This window comes from Rattus norvegicus, chromosome 1, assembly GCF_036323735.1.
Source record: "Rattus norvegicus strain BN/NHsdMcwi chromosome 1, GRCr8, whole genome shotgun sequence".
Lineage (NCBI taxonomy): Eukaryota > Metazoa > Chordata > Mammalia > Rodentia > Muridae > Rattus > Rattus norvegicus.
In genome coordinates, this window is record NC_086019.1 from 57,296,317 (window position 1) to 57,306,995 (window position 10,679).

A 10,679-nucleotide genomic window follows, 5' to 3' on the forward strand; every position below is an offset into this window, starting at 1 on the left:
GGAGCAAAATCCTGTGTTCAATGAACCAGTAAGCTAGACTGGAAAATTTCTGTGGGTAGGCATAGTGCGCATGTGCATGAGTGGCCAATGAACAATACCCGCCCCCCTCTCTCGGATTTAGCCACGCCCTTCATTCGTTACTGTGGGGATTTTCGGAACAGAGGTTGTGGCAGTTTCAGCATCAAATACCTGTGAGTATGAAGGGAGCCCAGGGAGTTTGAAACCGCCCATATCTGCTCTCAGGAATGTGGGAAAAATAAGAGAATTGGGATTGGCTTGGTAGCGCTCTTTTGTGAGTCTTATCTTGAGTTCCCTTGGGATGGAGCCCAATTAGGTCTGCTTCTTTTCAGGAATCTTAGGGAAGTTGACCTGTTTACTCCCCACTGTCTTTATGGCTCCTTTCTCCAACTGCCACTTGGGTCCTCTCTGACCTCTCATTTGCTGCATCAGCACATCAAGGTCTCCTGACTTGGCACCTCCCTCAGCTATGCTGAACATCCACAGACTACATACTGAGCAGGATTTGGGAGTACAGCTACTAACACCAAAAATTATGTAACCCTACGCGTTCCCTTCTTAGAGCACACAGTAGAAAAAATAGACCGATAAAGTGAACAAAAATATAAACACTATGCCTGATAATGGCTGCCAAGCAGAGAGTCTGAACATTACATGATCTAAACTCAGCCCCACCCTAAAATTAGAGTCCATGTCTGGGCTGCAGGGACAGAAAGCTCCTGTTCAACAGGGGAGACTGAGGGATTAGAAGACAGAGGTCTCTGTGGAAAGTGATATGTGACCAGCCAGGGCTTGTGGTATACTGGAAACATGACAGAGGCTGAGGGAATGGGAGCTCAAGCCCCACCGTCCTAGCCAATATCTAAAGACTATGCTGTGACCTTAACCTGAGAGAAGACGATCTGTTCTGCCTCTTAAAGGTGAGTTTGTAGCAGGTTTTCTTCCTGACCAGAGAGGTGAGATGACTGCATGAGCAGCTCCTTATAAGAGAAGGCTTGACTTCCCAGTAGAAAACAAGGCACTCTGTGGGCATGCCCCAAGGGAAAGTGGTGAGAGCCACAATCAGCATTTTTGATCTTTGCAAATTTGCCTAAGTGGACATTGAAAGAAGAAACCTTTGTTCCAGCAACAAGTGTTAAGTTCCCTGGGGACCGCACAGCTCTGTCTGTTTCAAGACCCAACCCAGCTATCCAGAAGCTTCACCCTGGGACTGTACCTTAGCACCCAACTCAGGACCACTTTATCTCACCTCGAGAGACAAATCTTAGGACTTAATACTTAGTCCCATCTACCCCAAGATCGACCTGAGCTTACAGCAGTGAATTTCAGGCTCCAGGACACACCAAGAACGCACACTGTAATATTTTTGGGCTGCCTGCAGAACTGAGCAGAGGTTTCTGTGGGCTTGAGATTGGAAGTCTTAGGTCCAAGAGTTGGTTCCAGTTCTCCTCAGTTTGTAGGTAGCTGATTCCTCTTGGTGTTCTGTGGTTTCTCCCTGCAACCTTTAAGTGTCTGTGGCTCTAGGGTTCCCTTCATAGGACCCCAAAGACATTACAACAGAGCCCACCTTTCAGGCTTCCTTGAATCAATCACCTTGAAGGCACTGTCTTTAAGTGTCACCTGCTGAGTGTCAGGGACTTCATCCTTCACCATATGAAGTGGGGTGTATCTTGTCCAAGCTAAGGCACTCAAGAGAGAATCGTAGGGTCAGGGCAAACCTGACAGAAATTTCTCACAGAGCCCCATTCTAATTGGACCAGACTTTGTAAATGTGTCCCAGGTCTTTTTGGCACTGCTATCCAGCATTGTTCTCATGATATGACTTTGTCATTTATGGGGAGAAATTGCACAAAAGGCATCCCATGAGAAAGGAAGAACAAGGCAGTCAACTTGTAGATGGAATCCTATTATAAATGGCAGAGACCCTAAGGAATCTGCTAAAGTTTAGCATTGAACAGTGAGTTATACCAGACCAATGAATATGAGCTCTGTCAGCAGAAATAAAGCATTTCTATATCTTAGCAGTAAACAAAACAATAGTTGGGAAAATTTCTATGTCATACACCATCTTTAATAAAAATCAAAAATATTTTCAAATTACTTTGAGCAAGCATATACTAAAATTTAACTATAGCTTCTATTATTGTTTGAAATCTAGGAAGTAAGTAAATTTCATCAAAACATTACAGAGATTTTCATACTCAACAGAATACATTTAGAAATTAACAGTTTATAACTCATAGGTTTTCATTACTCAGTATATAACTCAGAGGTTTTCAAACTCATATCGTGGATTCTCTTTACCAATCAGAGTTTAGAAGTGCAGATAATGCTGTCTCCAGGTCGTCACACATACTCTGTGAGAAGATTTAGAGAGTTAATTCCCTAACAGGAGGGTCCGCATCCCAATCTGGAGACAGAATTCCCTTCAAGAGGGTCTAAATCACCTGCAGGTATGAGTAGCCCCCTCAGAGGAAGGACTGAATCTCCTGCAGGCGAGAATGACAAAAATGAGAGGATCCATAGGAGGAGGGACTTAATTTCTTCTCTGATGAGACTGGAGCACCAGCAGGAATTTGACTCTATAGTCTGAGAGATTATTTTCATCATGATGTTCTGAGTTCCCTGAATCCACAGCTGGAACACTGAGCCACCACCAGGAACACTGCACCTGGACCAGTTGTCTAAGGGAATTAAATACGAATTTCACTTCTTTGGCTATTAAAATCCCACCATGCTCTAGCTTCCTTCCAACATCCACCCTTCATTCCCCACCATCTCAGCTTCTCAATAAATCCTTCCTCTCCTTGATTTTCCAAACCACCTATGTCTTATAATCACCTACACACACACACACACACACACACACACACACACACACACACACACACACACAGACACATACACCTGGCTTTGAAGGGATCAGATTATGTTTTTTAAGGCTGAACTGTTTCTATGGCTTTCTCTGTAAACTCTGCTTCCCAGCTACTTTCCATGGTACCTTCCTGACCAAAGGTTAAAGAGTCCAGAGTGTAAAGCTTGCACCCCTGGTAGTCCTCAGGTCTGGTGCTGATGGGCTCAGAGCCATGGGGTGTGTGATTAGCCGGCCAGGCCTTGCTGAGGCTGACTTGTCTTGTCTCTGCAGTATGTGCCCACAAAACCGGAAGAGGGTAAGATATTCTAGATGTTGAGTTGCAGATGACTGTGAGCTGACTTAGAGTTGTTGGAAAACAAGTGAAAGTCCTCTGCAAAGGCAACCAGTGCTCTCAAACCCTGAGCGATTTCTCTAGTTCTTGCTCTGAAGATTTTCTGATGTCCTGTTGATTACTGTCTGCTCCACCAGCCTGTTCCACAGGAACCAGTCTTATGATTGTGTAGCATCACAACACCAAAAATAGTTTAATCTCTTACTGGATGCCCTTAATGATTTTTACAAATGATAAAAATTGACTATATTTGTTTTTGAATATTGACAGTGCCTCTGGAACTAAACTCAATCAGCTAGTTCCTTTCACTTCTATCCATCTCACAAACTCACACAGTATATTCTTTTCTGTCCTCAGTGTACCATGTATTGCTGTAAGCACCAGCATTGTTAAGGCAAGCAAAAAGAGATTTATAAAACCTTCAGAATTTGAAATTTACATTCACTCATAGCTTGTGCTACACATCATTAATCCCACCTTTCAGGAGAGAGAAGGTCTCTATAGTGTCCAAACTTCCCTTGTCTACAGGGTGAGTTTTAGGACAGCTTCAGTTTGTGGTGACACTCTGTCTCAAATTAACCAAACAACAACAACCCAACCACACTCACACACAAACACATGCATGGAACACACACACACACACACACACACAGAGAGAGAGAGAGAGAGAGAGAGAGAGAGAGAGAGAGAGAAAGAGAGAGAGAGAGACAGAGAGAGCACTGTCCAGTTGCTACCCTTCTCATTCCTAAAGTGACCTTTCAGTGTAATTGTATTTTAACCTCAACTTCCTCAGTCCTTCCAGTGTGGAGGCTTCTGTTAAACCTGCACCAATTGGCAACTGACAGCAGACCAGTTTCTGCTTCCTGGTGGGGAAATTGGGTGGTGTTGTTTTGTTATTCTGTACTCCCTTAGCCGACCTCCCTAGGCCCTGAGAAGATTCCATTCGCTTCCTTCAGACGACTTTACTGTTTTTAAGTCATACTCAACAAAGTAAGAAACCATTTGTTCTGACTGCAGTATTTAGGATCATGTTGAATAGGTACCAGCAGAATGTACGCTGTTTAAGAAGTAGGTCTGTGGGTTAGGATTAGCTGTAATTTTATCTGCTGAGTGAGTGAGTGTTTGCTTCATGTCCTTGCCCCTTTTGCCTTCTGTGGTATTTTTATTCCTATAGACTAAAGGGTTTTAGTTTGTGTTGGCTCCTTCTGCGATTTCAGTGTCCAATACCTCTAGACCTATACTGTAAGTGTGACCAGATTAACAGGGCTGTTGATTTTCCATGGAGATGCTTGTTTACATTTTTACTTAATCCACATCTTATGTGCAAGAGGAGGGAGAGCAGCTTGCTGGCTCTGCATCAGCACACAGTGACCCAGAGTGAAGGTTCTCTCTGTTACTGATTCGAATTCCTGAATCACCATAACATTTTGCATGAGCTATCCTCCACTGTCTCGGGCATTTGAGTACTCCTTTCCCACTTGGTGACTCTGTTTGGGAAGATCCAGGAGGTGTGCCCTTGCTGGAGAAAGAATGTCAGCGGGGCTGGGCTTTGAGGTTTCAGTGCTGTGCACCACTCCCTGTGCACTCTCTGCTTTGTACTTGTGATTCTAGATGTCATACCTCAGCCTCCTCCTCCTTCCGCCATGCCCTGTAGTCATGGAACTTAACCTCTGCTAACACATGTTCTCTGAAATAGAATCACTAATGTCCTACTTGTTTTATAGTTTGCTGTGCTCATGGCATTTCTGTCACAGAAATACAAAGGTAACAAATGCAGAAGGTGACATAATGGAGTGGACTCTTGCTGTGTGACACCTCACGATGCCAGGTTGTTTCTTGTTTTGGGAAATATGTAAGAATTCCAGTGCTCTAAGAAGAGTTTAATGGGCTATACTGGCAGGCACTTGGGAGTCAGGAGTGCCAAGAGGTATTCAGACTGTGGAAGCCCAGGAGAAGGGGATTCAGGAGGAAAAAATGTTTGTAACTGGTCTAGGATAATTCCTACAAAGCTTTTACAAAAATGTGGCTTCCTTTCTGCCCACATCCTAAAAACTTATCTGAGGCTAAATTTAAAAGTAATAAACAAATTTCTTTGATGAAAATTTGAAGAGGGCCCAGTATGGCCTCGGTCTTACTGTGGTTATAAGTCTTCAATGAAAAAGAACAAATGGGGCAAAAAGAAATACAAAATGTAGAGTTTGGAAAGAAAAAGACACTGGGAAGATTAATATTATAGCCAATGCCTATACCAGAAGAGAGCCTGAAATTGCTTGGAGATTAGCACCTTAATAAGAGGCCATGTCTCCTCAGTTGAAGACATCACTCAACTAACTTAGTAATCTGTGGTAGAAAATGACTTACTTAGAGTTTTCCTGCTATTAACAGACACCATGACCAAAGCAACTCTTATAAGAAGAACATTTATTTGGGTTTGCCTTCAAGTTCAGCAGTTTGGTTCATTATCATCAAGGTAGGGGCATGGTAGCATCTAGGCAGACATGTTGCAGGAGGATCTGGGAGTTCTACATCATCATCTGAAGGTTGCTACTAGAAAACTGATTTTCATGCAGCTAGGACAAGAAACATAAGGGTCACATCTACAGTGACACACTTCTTCCATCAAGGCTACACCTATCCAATGAGGGCACATCTTTAAATAGCCCCACTCCCTGGGCTGAGCATATTTAAATCACCGCATGAACATTAGGTATTTTCAGTTCCTGGTATAACTTTTGATCAGAAGCTGCTGCTACTGTGGTTCATGGGGCCCAGGTCTTTGTAGAAATCAAGCATCTTCTCATGTACTCTCATCAGTCACTGGAAGTAAGGAAGCTCAAGAAAGGACTGCTGTGTGGACTGAGACAGCTGAGCAAGTCTGCTTTGGGAAGGTGTGTCAATTTTTATCTCTACATAGAGACAGTATGAGGTTTACCTGACCTTACCTGGACAGTTTTCATGTTTGGAACCCCTGGACCCTATTCATTGTCCGGTAGGAAAGTGTCATTTTGCACTCAATGTCAACTTGTGCCTATCATGTACCCAATGTTGATAGATGACTTAAGAATGTAGGTTTGAAAGGTGTCCAATTCTAATCTGGGAAGGAGAACAGCAGGCCTGAGAGGAACAGGCCTCATGTGCAGGGGGAGGTCCATCTGTACATGGTTGGGAGAAGTTCAGAGAAGGTTAGTCAAACCTGTGTATCCAGGAGAGCTCAGTTAACTGTGGAAACAATAAGAATAAAGGTAACTTCGAACTTGGAGAAAGAGAAGGTTTGTTGCAACTGTTTGTGGACTGTGCTTCAGAGATGATGAGACATAGAGAAGCTCTGTCTTGGGTTCATGGCACTAAGCATGCTAGCTGAGCACTTCATATCTTAAGTTGGTATGATTTTAGGGGTCTTACACAAAGGTTATCACCTTATCTACCAAGAGCATCTTGCTTTACTTCTAGCAGTCACATGAATTTAAATTTCCTACTTGTTTGTGTTCTTTCTTTCTTTTTTTTTTAACTTGAGTATTTCTTATATACATTTCAAGGGTTATTCCCTTTCCTGGTTTCCGTGCAAACATCCCCCTAATCCCTCCCCCTCCCCTTCTTTATGGGTGTTCCCCTCCCCATCCTCCCCCCATTGCCACCCTTAAAAACTCACTGATTAGTTTTAGCTGAGTCTCCTGGGAGACTTTGCTCTTAATTGCTGTAAATTTTAAATATTTGGTGATTAACATAAATAACTATACATAGGTCAATACAGGGCCCACACTGACATCACCTTGCTATCTGGAGCTGTTAACTCCTGGGCCAAGGTTCTCAAATGTCTCTGCCTCAGAAAGAAATGTGGTAGTTTGATTTCATAATCTACCTACATTCCTTCTGTCACCCAGGATATCTGCTAGAATGAGAGGATTCTGTCCCATGCAGGACAATCTAGATACTGTTTCCCCAGCAGGAATGAAAGGACCACTTCCTGCCTCTCAGGGGAAGTCCCTGGTGTTCACTGTAATGTCACCCAACAGTCCCACCTTGAATCTGCTGTTCCACTTGAGCCTGGAGCCTCCCTTTTATTCTGGGAGATAAACAGGTATCTCCAGCTAGGCAGAGTGGTCCAAACATGAGATTTCGTGAGGGCAGTGAGAGTGGTGTATACACATTGAGGGTTTCAGATTGAATGATACTGAACTTAATGTACTTCCTATTAGAGTCATCTGTGAGTGACATGTGAGCTTTGTATTAAAATTTACCTTTAGGCCCAAGAATTCATGATATGTCAATGCCCTACTTGCTTTTGAAGATATCCAAGGAACTGCATATAAAAGAGAAAATACAGATCAGAAAGTGTTCCTAGGTGTACAGCACTTGTTTACATGTGCAAGTCCTAGTGCCCAACTCCAAGAGCACACATTATGCCTTAGAAATAGATGATAAGCACTCTCTCTCTCTCTCTCTCTCTCTCTCTCTCTCTCTCTCTCTCTTTCTCTCCCTCTCTGTGTGTGTGTGTGTGTGTGTGTGTGTGTGTGTGTGTGTGTGCTTTTATGTGTATGTGAGAACCTGAAGGTGAGCTCAGGGTCTGCATGGCCCACTTGGGACAAGGATCCCACATTGTTTGACTCACATGAAGACAAGTATAATGTTGTTGGTGTGACCAGCATATAAACATTGGGACACGAGAGAACTATTTACAAAGCCAACAGTTTTGATTGATTTATGTGAATTGGGGCAGATTTGAGAGCACACTTAAGAGTTTTAAACTGTGTTTGAAAAAATTAAACAGTATTCTTGGAATAGTTTCTTTGGAGTAGACCACCGAAGGCCAAATTTTATCTGATTGTTGGTGAGCACCTGTGGGTTTTTGTGTTCCTTATGTAGTGTCCCTTGGGTTTTGGTCAGACAATGTAAACCTTATCATTTTCACTTTTTTTAACATCTCAAATGATAGCCCACTTTCCAGGTGCCACTCCACAAACTCCCACTCCTACATCTTCAATCTCATCAGTCCATCTTGCCACTATGATGGTGCTCCTAAACCCACCACCATTTCCAAACCCACCATTCCAGCATCCTCCTATATTGGGGCATCACATCTCCACAGGACCAAGGGATTTTCATCCTATTGGTTTCAGATAATGCCATCCTCTGAGATATAGATATAGAGAGATATATAGATATAGATATAGATATAGATATAGATATAGATATATATCACATCCCTGTACACCCCTTGGTTGGTGGTCTATTTACTGGAAGCACTGTGTGGTCCAGCCAGCATATGTTGTTCTTCCTATATTGCAGGACCTCCTCTGTCACAGGACATCCACTGTTTAAGCACCACCACTACCTCAGGAAGTCCACTGTCTGTGTGTCAACTCCACTGTTACAGGACTTCAAGTTTCTCAGCATCTCAACTATCACAGGATTTCTACTGTGCAGGAGCTCAAGTGTCTTACAACGTCCAATGTCATAGGACCATCAATGTCACAAGAACTCCTCTGTCCAAGGAACTGCACAGTCCAAACAACACTATGATTGCAGGACATTCACTGTGGAAACACCTCCACTATTGCAGGGCCTCCACTGTCCATACATCAACTCCACTGTCGCAGATCCCCCATTACTGCAGACCTCCACTGTCACAGGACCTCCACTGTAGGAGCACTACAACTGTCGCAGGATCTCCAGTGTCTTATAACCTGCTCTATCCCAGGACTTCCACTGTTGTAGCATTACCATGGTCACAGCAACTACACTGTTTCAGGACATCAAGTGAAGCTGGACCTCCAATGATGCTCCAACTTCTCTGTCACAGGATCTCTACAGTTACAGGAATACTCCTGTATCAGCAATTCCAATTGCTGGACCTCAGTTGTCACATGACCTCCACTGTAGCCGAACCTTCAATTTTGCAGCACCTCCACTAGAGGTAGAATGACCTCCCCTATCACAGTGCCTCCACTTTCAAAGGACCTTCACTGTCACAGAACCTGCACAATTTCAGTGCCTCCGCTGTTGCAGGACCTACCTTTTCACAGGATCTGCACTGTTGCAACAACTCTAATTGCACTTTTACAAAGGCATTACTGGTTATTAGATTTGAGGCTGAATGGAATGTGATGTTACATTCGTAAACATAAGAATTTGTTCTGTGCGTCTTGTGATTAATGGCCACTTGTGCTAGGACCAGTAACTTATGGAAAGATTCCATGAGGTCATAGCACTCTCCACCTCACCTTGTGGAAACTGGTGTTTTTAGAGTGTGATAAACTTCAGGTGAAGGGATGCAGTCAGCAAGACCACGCTCTAGAGTGGGATACACAGCAGTCATATTGAGTCCTTGCTGGGAAGAAAAGAAATCCAGAAGAGGGAGGAGGCTTAGGTTAGAGGAAGAATCATAAAATATTTAGAGAATATAAGAAGGTAAGAATTATGGGGAACTGGAAAACAGAGCCAGAGGAAGAATGAGCACAGAGCAAACTGGGATGGACAAAGCACAAATGTACCTGGGTTGTGCCTTCTGCATGTTCTCTGGACGATCGCCTTGTGCCTCATTTCTGGGAGAACACTCTCTTCTCCCCATATAAAGTTTCTTTCTTGAAAGAAAGCAGCAACACAACTTCATCAGTGAATTTCCCCATTGAAATTTGTTCATTCTTTCAAAGCCTCTGGGAAGGCCCTAGCTGGGGAAAGTCCTCTCTGCTGAGAAACAGCAGGAAAGTAGGTTGTCCTCTGTGTTCTCATTGCGACTGCTCTTCTAAGTGTGGTTGATTGTTGATTGAAGACACAGGGCACTTCTAGCATGTATGTATGCTTTATTCAGTGTGGGTGGCATTGGGAGTATCCTGAAAAGAAGGGTAGGCGCCTCTGCCTCTTTGACTAGGAGTATGATCTAAGTCAGACACTCGACCATTGGAAGATGAGACCAATGTGTCTACGGTGTACTCACTTCTATTCCTCTTTAGTCCTAGAGGGAAATAAGTGCCGTCAGTGAGGGTAGGGAATGGGGCCCTAACTGGACAAACTTACTGAGCCTGGGTTATGCAGCCATGCCGGTGAATAGCTTCCCCTTACATTAAGTAATAAGATGCCATGCTCTGGTTGTACCTTCCCTGATACAGTGAATCTATAATCTCTTGGCCTCAAAACCCAATATATTACATTGCTTTCACAAGTGGAGTATCTGGCATGAGAGGGATCATTTCCTCATAGGGATTTGGGAACCACTTACAGTCTTCATTGAGCATGGATGTGTCATCACCTATGTGACTGTTAGCCCATATCTGTGATTCACTGTCATTAGGAGGCTAAGCTGCCTCTTCTGATACCCCACAGTGGGCCGGATAAATACCACTCACAACCTGTCTCCTCAGCTCTTGTATGACAAAATGTAACCCTACTCCTAAGTCCATATGTTGGGGGGGTTGTTTTTTTTTGTTTTGTTTTGTTTTGTTTTTGGAACATCCTAAC

The 10,679-nt window shown here is 43.5% G+C and overlaps 1 long non-coding RNA gene across 1 annotated transcript; it reads left to right on the forward strand.

Moving 5' to 3' along the window:
- Window positions 1-103: 103 nt before the first annotated feature.
- LOC134485005 (uncharacterized) lies at window positions 104-9,816 on the forward strand. Its single transcript, XR_010062901.1, has 2 exons — window positions 104-191; window positions 8,511-9,816. It is a non-coding gene; the product is annotated as an uncharacterized LOC134485005 (long non-coding RNA).
- The last annotated feature ends 863 nt before the right edge of the window (window positions 9,817-10,679 follow it).